Source organism: Mustela lutreola, chromosome 10, assembly GCF_030435805.1.
Source record: "Mustela lutreola isolate mMusLut2 chromosome 10, mMusLut2.pri, whole genome shotgun sequence".
Taxonomy (NCBI): Eukaryota; Metazoa; Chordata; class Mammalia; order Carnivora; family Mustelidae; genus Mustela; species Mustela lutreola.
The window spans coordinates 31674949-31687682 of record NC_081299.1 but is presented as its reverse complement, the minus strand read 5'-3'; positions in this window follow the sequence as shown (position 1 = coordinate 31687682).

The window sequence follows — 12734 nt, the reverse complement described above, 5'->3', positions numbered from 1 at the left end:
AGGGTCATAGGGAAGCTCTATTTTTAATTTCTTGAAGAATCTCCATACTGTTCTCCAAAGTGGCTGCACCAACAGTGTTAAGAGGGTTCCCCTTTCTCCACATCCTCTCCAATACACGTTGTTTCCTGTCTTGCTAATTTTGGCCATTCTGACTGGTGTAAGGTGGTATCTCAATGAGGTTTTAATTTGAATCTCCCTGATGGCTAGTGGTGATGAACATTTTTTCATGTGTCTGATAGCCATTTGTATGTCTTCATTGGAGAAGTGTTTGTTCATATCTTCTGCCGATTTTTTGATATGATTGTCTGTTTTGTGTGTGTTGAGTTTGAGAAGTTCTTTATAGATCCTGGATATCAACCTTTTGTCTGTACTGTCATTTGCAAATATCTTCTCCCATTCTTTGTTTTCTTGACTGTTTCCTTTGCTGTGCAGAAGCTTTTGATTTTGATGAAGTCCCAAAAGTTCATTTTCGCTTTTGTTTCCTTTGCCTTTGGAGACATATCTTGAAAGAAGTTGCTGTGGCTGATATCGAAGAGGTTACTGCCTATATTCTCCTCTAGGATTCTGATGGATTTTTGTCTCATGTTGAGGTCTTTTATCCATTTTGAGTTTATCTTTGTGTACGGTGTAAGAGAATGGTCAAGTTTAGTTCTTGGCATCTTTACCTCAGACCCATTTCTCACTGTCCCCCTGCTCTGCTCTCTCCAGAGGGGGAGTGACTCTGCAGGCTGCTCCCCAGGATCCTGTTGCCAGCTGCCTTCTGGGAGGACCCAGCCAATGAGAAGGCCCAGGGGGAGATGAGAGGTCCGGAAGGAGAAGCCAGCCCTTTGTCCTTCTTTTGGAGGCAGCATTAACCTCTGCTCTGTATTCCTAGCTCCTGCCAAACAGGCCTCCCTCGCTGGCAGCGCTTTCAAGGTAACTCTGACCCCCGGGTGTGGGTAACACCACCTTTTCCTGTCGCCCCTGCAGTCTCCAGGTGGCTGCAGCTGCTGGCTATTGGTAATCTCCGGGCTGCCTCCCGCTCCTATTTGCTTTCTCAGCTCTCTATCACCTGTGTAAGAAGTTTCTAGCATTACCTTTCCTCACAGAATGGTTTCCGTTGTCCTGGGTAGATCCTGCCTGAAAGAAGGAGGTCAGGACAGAAATGCGGAGGTCTGCTAGGAGGCGAATGGAATCACCCAGCTGAGGAAGGAAGGTGGCTGGCTCGAATCTTAGCTTTGGAGGTAATGAAAAGTGATGGAGATGAGCGATTTGCTTATAGACAGATTGGGGGAAGTGAGAGGAAAGAAGTCAGCGATTACTGGGAGGTATGAGGCTTGAGCATGTGGAAAAAGAGGCCACCCCTTTCTGAGGAGGTGGAGACTGAGGGGAGGGGAGAGGCGAGGAGGCTGGGGGACATCTCAAGTTTGAGACGCCCATTCAACATCCAAGTGAGTAGATCGAGGTGGTATTTGGCTGTGTGGGGCCTCTCGAGAGAGATGAGCAATGAGGATACATTCGGGAGTCGTGAATGTATAGGGAGAAAAAGCTGAGAAACTCATCAGTATGGCAGTGGAGTGAGTGTAGGTAAAGAAGGGCCTTGAACTAACCCCCTGCAGCACCCCAGTGTTTACGGGGAGAGAAGGGGCTTACAAAGGAGTCTGAAATGGGTGTGCAGGGAGGTCGGGGAACTGGAAGAGTGGTGTCCTGGGAGTCAGGTGAAGAATGTGTGCCTAAGAGGAGGGTGGTATGTGTCCAATCGGCCAACAGGTCAAGGACATTGAGGTCTGAGATGAGCTGCTGCCTCTTGGGCTAAGGATATCACTGATGACACTAACAAGAGCAATTGCAGGAGGATGTTGAGGACAGAGAACTTGGAGATCATAAACTTTTTTTTTAAGTTTTGTTGTGAAGAAGAGAAATAGTATAACAGCTGGAAATGACAGTGAGGTCAAGAAAGGAATACATTAATATGTATTTACATGTGTTTATCTACACATACATACACATGCACCCATAAACACATATATAATAACTTTCCATTAAAGTATAACATATACAGAAAGCAGTGCACAGATCATGAGCTTAAACTCAGGAGGTTTTCACAAGTTCATTTATCCATGTAACTCCTACCTAAGTCAGGAAAGAGAACATGGCCAGCACCCCAGAAACTCCCTCGTGCCCAGTCATGACCTGTTTCTTCTTCCTCAAGGTAGCCACTCTTCTAAACCATAAATTAATTTTGCTGTTTTTGAAACTTACATGGTAGAATCCTAGAGTATGGCTTCTTTGACTCAATATCTCTTGAGAGACATTGACGTAGCAACAGCCCATTCATTTTCTTTGACCTATAGTATGCCCTTTATAACTACACCCCAACTCTGTATCCATTCTATTCTTATGGATGGCCATTTAGATTGTTTACTGTTTTTGCTATTATACTTAACATTACCATGAATAGGCTTGAGCATGTATTTTTGTGCACAAGAATGCACATTTATGTTAGGTACATACAGGAGGTGTGAAATTTCTGGTAATAGGGTTAGCCTATATCCCTGAGCTTTTGTAGACATTATCAAGTAGTTTTCCAAAGTGGTTGTACCAATCTACACCTCCACCAGGAAGGCAATCAGGTGTTCTGTGTCTTTGTCAATACCTGGTGCTGTCATAGGTCTTTTTAATTTGAGCCATTCTGATGCATGTGTCATGGTGCCCCACCCAGCTTTTAATTTCCATTCTCCTGATGACTGATAAGGTTGAGCACCTTTTCGTATACTCAGTGCTCATTTGGATATTTTCTTTTTTGTTTTTAAAGATTTTATTTATTTATTTGACAGAGAGAGATCATAAGTAGGTAGAGAGGCAGGCAGAGAGAGAGGGGAAGCAGCCTCCCCGCTGAGCAGAGAGCCCGAAGCAGGGCTCAATCCCAGGACCCTGAGGTCATGACCTGAGCCAAAGGCAGAGGCTTAACCCACTGAGCCACCCAGGCGCCCCTGGATATTTTCTTTTATGAGGTGACTGTTCAAATTTTTTGAGGAGAGATGAGAAAGTGTTAAATGAGACAGTAGAGGGGAGCAAGTGACTTAGGATACTTGCCTTCACCTGCAACACCTAGAGTCCACTTGAGCTTAGTGGTCATGAATTTAAAATGAGATTGGTCAGCATGTCACATTTTCCTCCAGACCCAGGAGCATATGGAGAACAGGGCCTAGCCAGCTGCCCCGGTGAGTGAGGGTCAAGGACATTGAAAGAGTTACAGAGATGAACCATGGGCTCTGGACTGGGCAGGGGCCAGAGTGAGGACAGTGAGAATATAGAAGGGTCAACAGATTGTAGGTTCTGGTGGGCTGAAGAATTATTGGCAGAAGAACTAAAGGAATGAGACGGAAAGGTTAGAAGTGGTATTCAGAGAGTTGCTTAATCTGAGTTATGAGAATGTCACACTGTTATCTGTCATGATTAGTTCTGTGGCATGAGCGTGGCCATGAGTGGATGAGAAATGAGATCTTAATAGAAATCAAGGAACTGAGAGACCAAGGTATAGGGAAAATGACCTATCTGAATGTTGATGTCACCAAGAATTAGGATGGGATTATCATCAAAGAGAAACCATTCTAATTCACCAGTATTAGTAAATAAATAAATAAATAAATAAATGTACAGAGCAAAGGGTCCAATTAAAATTGAGAAACAGACCTGTTTGTAAATGGGAATCTACTATTTAGGTCAGATGATAATTTTAAATTAGTGCTGAAAGGATAGATCATACCATAGATAGTGTTGGGACAACTGCCTATCCACTGGGAAAATAGTATCATATTACCCCTGCCTCATGCTATCTATAAGAGTAAGTTTTAAATGGATCAAAAGACCTAAACATTCAAAACTATATAATTACAAGATAAAAATAAAGGAAAATATTCTCATAATATTGGGATAGAGGTTTTCCTAAGAAAGATCTGAGATCCCAAGCAATGGTAATAGTGCATATTTATTATGTGGTACCCTGTGGTGGTTACCATTCTAAGACCTTTTCATGTGAGTTAATCCATTTAATCCTCACAAGTACCCTGTGTACTATGTACTCTCCGCTTCATTTTACATATTAAAACTGAGGCACAGAAAGGTTAGGTAACGTGCATAAGTCACACAGCCAAGATAACTCCAGAAGAGAATATAAATAATTGACACATAAAACACCTATATGACAAAAAAAGTAAGTAAAGTTTAAAGAAAAAGGACAACTGAGAGCAAATATATTCCTAACTGCGTAACTTTCTCTTTTAAACAGCTTTATTGAGGTATGATTGACATACAATAAACTGCACATATTTAAAGTGTACAATTTGATGAGTTTTGACATAAGTATACACCTGTGAAACCATCACCACAATCAAGAATGAACATATCCATCACCCCCAAAAGTTATTTATAACTTTCAAACCGATTATTTCCATATCATACATACACAAGGAGTTCCTACAAATCAATTAAGACAAAAACATATGACCCCCCAAAAATGGGCAAAGGATAATATGAGGAATTCACAGTGCAAGACATAATACAAATAGCTAATAATCACATGAAAATATGCACAGCCTCAGTAATAATGCAGGAAATGCAAATTTAAATGATGAGATAGCATTTTAGCCTGAGTGGTGAAAATTGGCAAGGTTGACGCTATCCAGAATTGGTGAGGGTGTGGACACATGGGCTCTCTCAGAGTGTGGTGACAGGATGAATTTGCATACATCTTTTTGGAATAGGGTAGATATTCTCTACATCTAAAATACATATAACTTCTTTTCCCAACAGCTCAAATTTCTAGAAATCCATCCCTCAGCAGTACTAACACATATGTGCCTATGTATAATGCAGCATTTTAAATAAGGAAACACTGAAACATGAGGGGAGGGGGAATCCCTAAATGGCCATTAATGATTAAATAATGTTTAAAAAGGTATAATTATGCTCTGGAATATTACATGGCTATTAAAAAGAATGAGTGAGGTTTCTGTGTACCAATAGGGAAAGGCAGAACCTTATTTTTACTTTTAAAATCTGTGTGTATAAGACTTTTACCTTGTACTCTATGTACTTTCAAATCATTTCAATTCTTAACAAGTAGTTTGAAAATACATAAAAATGAAAAAGTGACGCATGCTTATAAAAAAAAAGACAAATTTGTGCAGCATGGAACTAAAGAGGAAGATGCGGACATCCTCCCCATGTTTATTAATTCAGGAAGTGAACCAAGTGGTAGTTATGCAGAGATGAACAGAACATTGTCACTGTCCTCATGGAGCTCAGTTTCTACCGGAGAAGGAAGAACAAGGAAAAGGGGATACCGGATTGAGATGGGAGAGGGGAAAAAGGTCCCTTTGGGAAGTGAGAGTTCGCTGGAAGCCGGAAAGATGAGTAAGAGCTCTCCAGGGGATGAGTAGGCCGAAGAGTGACCATGAAAAAGCAGAGATGGGGGATAGGGGATGCGACATGTGCGTGTGCGTAGTGTGCAGGTGCACTGGCAACCAGAAACAGCCCTGGGAAGGGCTTGGTGGCTGGTACCTGAGATGGGCATGCGGAAGAAAGAGTAGTCTGTGCATTTTCAAACTGTTAGCCTCAGGACTGCTTGGTTTGTTTTCAGGAAAATCCATCCTTTTCCGGGACGCAGTTTGACAGATTTTAACAAACACACCCAGTCATGTAACCACCACTGGGATCAAGTCATAGAACATCTCCGTCATCTCCCAAAGTTCCCTTGTGCCCCTTTTGGGTTCGACCCCTTTCCCTTCCTGCCAGCCCCTGGCAAGCACTGGTCTGCTTTCTGTCACTCTAACTTTGCCTTTTCCACATTATCATAATGGAATCATACAGTGTATAGCCTTTCACGCAGCCTAATGCTGTTGAGATCCATCCATGAAGTTGTGTGTATCAACAATTCATTCTGTTTTATTACTGAGTATGTGGATGTGACACAATTAGTTTATTCAGTCACTAATAGAAGAACATTTGGTTTTGGGGGGTTTTGGTGGGAGGAGTTGTTTTCTTGTTCTTTTTTTTTTTTTTTTCTTTTTGGTTTGGTTTTTTTCCCTGGCTATTATGGATAAAGCTTCTGGGAACATTCAGGTACAGGTCTGCGTGGAGAGAGCTTTCCATTTCTCCAGGGTAAATTCCCAAGAGTGGAATTGCTGGGTTCATAGCAATGTCTGAACTTCGTAGGAAACTGCCAGACTCTTATCCAAAGTGTCTGTTTCATTTTGCGTTCCCACCAGCCATGTGTGTGAATTCTAGCTGTTCTCAATCTTGCCAGAATTTGATACTCTCTATTTTTTTAAAAATGATTATTACTTTAGCCATTCCACTAGGTGTATAGTAATATCTTTTGGGGGCTTTTTGTGCATTTCCTAATGATTAACGTTGTTCACCACATTTTCATGTGCTCATTCGACATCCGCATCTCTTCTTTGGCAATGCGAGCCTCAGAACTTTTCATTTACGTGAACTTCCTTGCAAAAGTCCAAAATATTAACTGATAAATATTAAAACTGGGGGGCTGCAGAGGCTTCACTGCTGCCTCCCATGTCCCAAGACCTGACCTCTGAGAGGGTGCCTCCGAGCCTCCTTCCGATCCAGACAAGATCTTGCTAGCTAGTCTCCAACGTAGGCTCCCGAACAAGCCATGACTTCCAGTAGCCAGGCCCCTTGGGCACTCCCCTTCCACACCAAATCGCAGCCAGCTCTGTAACCAACAAAATGTAACAAAAGTGATGCCTTCTGAGGTCTCTGGCTAGATCAGAAGAAGCCATAAAGCCCCCACCTCCATCCTTTCGAGTGCTCACTCTGGAAGAAGCCAGCTGCCATGTAAAATGGCTAAATATGCCAAGGAACCCCTAGACTCTGAGGAAGCCCAGGGTCGACATGGAAAGAGACTGCATGAAGAGAGAAAAGCCTGGCCAGCCCACAGCTATTTCAGCTATTCCAATCCAGGCACCAGACACAGGAGTAAAGAAGCCATTTTATTTTATTTTATTTTTTTTATTTTATTTATTTATTCGACAGAGAGAGAGATCACAAGCAGGCAGAGAGAGAGAGAGAGGAGGAAGCAGGCTCCCCGCTGAGCAGAGAGCCCGATGTGGGACTCGATCCCAGGACCCTGAGATCATGACCTGAGCCGAAGGCAGCGGCTTAACCCACTGAGCCACCCAGGCGCCCAAAGAAGCCATTTTAAATGTCCCATCTGGTCAAGCTTCAGGATGACTCCTACAGCTGCCCTCTGACTACAACCCTACTGGAGTCCATGAGTTAGGACTCTCTATCCAAGTCAACCCTCAGCACCATGGAAGATAACAATAAATTGCTACTTTTTTTTTTTTTTTAAGAGAAGGGGAGAAAGATGGGAAGGGGCAGATGGAGAGAGAGAGAATCTTAAGCAGGTTCCACACCCAGCACAGAGCCTGATGGGGGGCTCGACCTCATGACTCTGAGATCATGACCCAAGCCAAAACCAAGAGTCTGTTGCTTAACTGACTGAGCCACCCAGGCACCCCAATAAATTGCTATTTTAAGTCAGTAAGCGTTAGGGTGGTTTGTTACACGGCACTAGCTAACTGGAACATGAATGAGGCTCAGGTCTGGGGTCTGGGGAAGGTGGTGGGGGTCATCCTCAAGTTGGGGAACAAGAGAGAGGGCTGCTGGTTGTTGTCACGTTCCTTCCTTTTTCTTCTACATTCTCATTGCCTGGATGTCATCTTATATCCTTATACTGTCAGTGCCAGAAACGTGGGTGGCTACAAGAAAACGGAGACTGAGCAAGAAACAGGAACTGGGAAAGTCGGAGCAGATGCCAGGCCCAGGAATGAGCCCAACTCCAATGAAATAATAAGAACAGTGATTCCTTACAGTCCTTTACAGTTTCTAAAGCACCCTAAAATGTGTTATCTTATTTGACCCTCATGCCAGCTAAGTGAGGGGGCACTATTACTTCCATTTAACTGGAAGAGGAAACAGAAGCTCAGAAAGGTTAAGCGTGGCAGAGAGGACAGCCCTGGTGCCTCCATGCTGGCAGTTTTTGTTGGGATGAGAAAGAGAACTAGGACAAATTCAGAATTGGCTTGGGATGAGGAACGGGGGCAAGAAATTATTTAGCATAAGAAGTGGGTAAAGGCAAAGTCCAGGCTTTAGTCAGAGCCATTGCTCCCAACACTCACCACTCCAACCTGTCTTGTTTCTGTAATATCATTGCCAATTCACAAGACATGGTTCCATGGCTGGAACCTTATGCCTGGATGAATAGCACAGGGACCTGATTGGCCTCCTTACTCATCCTGTGCACACTGGTGTGCACACTGTCCTTGAGCCCATGGTGGACATGCCATTTCTGTGCTTAGAAACCATCAGGGGCCTCCAGTAGACCAGGCTCCTCACCAATCCCTTACACCTAACCTAGCCCAAAGCTTAGGTCTACACCTGTTCCTAGTTGTAGGGATTCATTAATTCATTTATTCAAAAATATTTATCAAATGCCTACTATGTGTCAAGCCCTGGGTTAGGGAGGAGAGAATAGTGTATAATAAGATAGGTACCTTCCTTGGCTGCAAGGAGCATATAATCTAGCAGGGTAGATAGACAAGTTCCCTAAGGGCATCCAAGAGATTTGTAGAGAGCTATGGGAATATACAGAAGAGGAGTGACCTAAATGAGGATGAGGTGAAGAAGCAGATAGATGAAATGGGAAAATTTGAGGGAGAACAGCATGTGCAAAGGCCCTGAGGCAGAAAGGAGCACTATATGTGAAAGGAAAGGAGAGGAACTCCAAATGGGTCTTAAAAACCGGACTAGATCATGTAGAGTTTTGTAGATTTTGTGAGGGATTCTGGTTTTGAAGTGGGCATGGGACATGATGAAGGTGGGACAGTGATAATACATTTATGATTAGTAGCTTGACCTGTCTGCTGATTCCACTTGAACACAGGGCATCATCTCAAACACCTTGTTCCTACGTTTGGTCTCCTGGAGTAAACCTCTTGCCTCAACAACTTCCTGCAGATCTGTCTTGCACCCATCTCTCTGGCACTGGTAGAAAAGAGATAATTTGTTGCCTATTCAACATCCACCCCCCGGACCCTGTTCCTAACAGAAATCTGGTGTGTTCAGGGACCCTCCTTCCTATATGGGGCTTGTGCTTCAGAGAAGCAGCCCCAGCCCCAGGGAGAATCTAGACTGATACCAGTAAGTATTGGCAATCGCCCTCCCCTACCAGTGATCAGTTTAGGCACAGGCACATAAAGAGGAGCCCAATCCGGGGCTTCTGGGAAAGGTTCCTCAAAGACACCCAAAAGAGGGGGTCTTTTCTTCCACTGGACAGTGTGGAGTCAGGATAGGGTGGCTGAATCTGGGGCAGCCCAGATTCAGCCATGAAAAGTGACCATGAGGAGAGCCATTCTGAGGACAAAATCAATACACTCAGGGTAGCGGCAAAAGACATCATTGAGCTACCATGTGAGAGCTTCTCCCTCTTTGGAAGGAGTACCTGTTATGTGAGAGGATACATTTTTTTCATCATTGAAAGCTGCTGAGTTTGAGATCTTCTATTACTTCTGCACCCCCACTCACAGCCTATGCCCTTGAGGCTGACCTCAGGCTTTGCAAGTCCCTGTTGCAGCCCTCCTTATACCTGCCAGGATACCCACCTTGTTGATGATCCAATTAGGGTACCATGGGCCTCTTTCCCTCTAGCCCCCAGCAGTCCTGTTTTAGACCTCTTACCTTGTCTTGTGCCTTGGATTCCTCAAATACAACTTGTAACCTTGGCATCCATGTCCTTATATAATAAGTACAACCTTCCCAAGTCCTACGCGTTCTCTAGCTGAGCCACCCGTTGGTGCCCTGGCATATTCAGCAAGCCATCAGACAGAAGCTGGTCCACCCATAGAGCTCGGCTAAGTCTGTAACAAGGAACTGAGTCAAGGTCAGAGCTTGGAAAGATCAGGAAGCCATGAGGAGGGGGAATGTGAGGTGGTGGTTTAGGACCAGCAGCTCTGGAAGTAAGTCATGGAGGGAGTAAATGTAGATTAAACACTGTTCCATGGTGTGGCAGCTTGGCTAGGATGAAGGAGTTGGGCAGGACTGGACAGCCCCTGGAAGTACCTAACATCCCTGGCCACCTCCTTTCAGTCCTTACCCAGCATCTCAGGTTAATTTCAAAGTAAACTACCTGAGCTCTCTCTAGTGACAGTGGCTCAGATGTTGATTCCAAGTCAACTCAACATAGAGACCACTCACTCCTGCAGAGGTGCTGGAAATGCTGTGATGAGTACACCACAGCCCCTGCCTTCTAGGGGCTTGTTGTCATCAAAATCATTTGCTATCCCCACCCCAAGTATTGCAGAATCTGTCCCTATCCCCCGCCCTCCTAATGCCAGAACATGCATCCTCTTCCCTCTGCAATCTCTTTTCCTTTTGATTCCACTGAACATTCACCTCTGCCAAGAAGTTTTCCCTGACTGACACTATTGGGCACAATTTATGCCATTCCAACACCCTTGGAAATTTCCTGTTGAACTCTGTCCAGCTGGGATTAACACAGCATGTATCCTTTCAACCTTCAGAGGTGTGTGTGTGTGTGTGTGTGTGTGTGCGCGCGCCTATTTGCCTCATTCTAGCCAAATGACACATCCCCCAATGCACTGTCATCTGAATGTATTTGGAAGGCAGCCTGAGCCCAGGCTCTCCTGCCCTTCACTCTCCCCTAAGCCCCAGTCCTGCTTTTCTAGATGTGTCCCCTTTATGTTCTGCCAAGACCTCAGACTCATCACACCCCAAACTGTCCTTCCCAACCTGCTTTCTACACAATTCCCTATTCTTGGTTGTAGCCACATCAGCTACCCAGACACCCCAACTGAAGCCCCCTCCCCCATTCCCCAACAGACACACACACACACACACACACACACACACACACACACAGGAAACTCATTGACCCTCCCAGGTCCACAAGATCTTCACCCTGTGAATAGCTCACTTGGTCCCATAACACAAAACTCACACTCCTACAAAGCTCATGCCTGGTCAGTCACACAAAAATAAAATCAGAAGCACACAGAGAGCTGTGCAGAAACTCACCCTCCCACGGCATGACGGCAAGTCATACATAATGATAAATACACGTACACACTCACGCAGACACGGTCCTAGGCGACAAGCTTTTCACCAGGAACATTCTGGGGAAATGAAACATGGTAAAGTCCAATCATCTTGAACCCAGACCCAGGCCCTGAACCCATAAATCCTACCGGGGGAGGAGGGCAGGCGTTGCCTTTCCCCTGCTCCTGACAGCCTGTGATTTGTGCCCACTCTGTGGACCCTGGTGCCATAATTCACCCTCAGTGCCCACAAGATTACTGTCCAGGCTGGCGTTTTGCCTGCCTTAAGCTTCAGGCTGCCTGTGCCTGTCCTCCTGGCCCCTGATCCAAGCTGTGTCAATAAAGCTGGGGATGAGAGGTGGGGGGTGGAGATCACATAAGGTTCTGTCTCACAGGAGAAAGGATCATGAGAGGTATCTATCACCCCATCATCTTTCAGGATCCCCTACTGATGCAGGAACTCCAGGACAAACTCCTCTCTGTGCCCAGTATCTGACCACAGTCAAAATTCAAGCTGCTTTCAACAAATTGTCAAAGACAATGCCAGCAGCCAGAACCTGGCTGTGAGCACCAATGGTGAGAACCCAGGTTTCTTGCTGCATTAGCAGCCTAGGAGCTCTTGCTCCCATGACCCTATCTTCCCTTTCCCCCACCTGCAAACGCGCAGGCACACACACACATACACACACACACACACACACACGGACACACACACACACACAGACTTCCCTGGCTCTGGGGCTGCCTGCCAGAGGACCTGAGCCGCCCCTGAGTCATCCCTGGGGCTGATGCTCACTGGGAGGGCAGAGGCAGTGTGGATGAAGAAGACAGGATGAATTACTTCTATGGTAATGTGGTTGTGTGGAGGATCTGGGTGAGTGGCTGGAGTGGATGATGGCGGGGAAGTGACAGGAGGGCGGTCTGACAAAGACCCAAAGTTACAAGGCAATCTGCTATTAAGTCCAAGACAAGAAGGTCAGACTTTCTTCTTAATTGCTGAGAGCTGGGAACGAGACTGCCCATGCAGAGCCTTCTGGAAAGGGGTCTGATAACAATGAAGGTCTGCCTCAATCCCCATCACATCCCACCTCTGCCCATTAAGCGCAAGTAGGACCGCAGTGAAGAGAGATTCCACAAGGATCCGCTGCTGGAAGACTGGGGAGTCCTGTCCGAACTGCTCTTTCAACCTATTGGCATCCCTTTCTGTCTTGAAATCTTGTTTATTTACCCTTTTTCCCCTCTCTGGTCCTCACTGGGGGAAAGATCGAAAAACAAATCAAATGTTGTGGAGGTAATTGACCAACCATTTGGAAAAATACAGCTGGAGGCTTCCCACAAAAATAAATTCAAAAGGGTAAAAACTTAAAGTGTAAAAGGGTGAAACCATACAAATACTAAAGCAAAGTGTAAATATTTATATTGTTTAAAGGAAAAGTGGCTTTTCTAAGCATGACGTGAAACACAAGAGTTCTAAAGGAAAAGCTTTTCAGACTTGACCACACAAAAATCAAGTATTTATGAGAGACAGAAATAAATAAATAAATAAGATTGGAAGTCAGAGTGAAGTAGAAAAACATCAGAAGTATTATCTCTAATATGTAAAAGAGTTCCTGC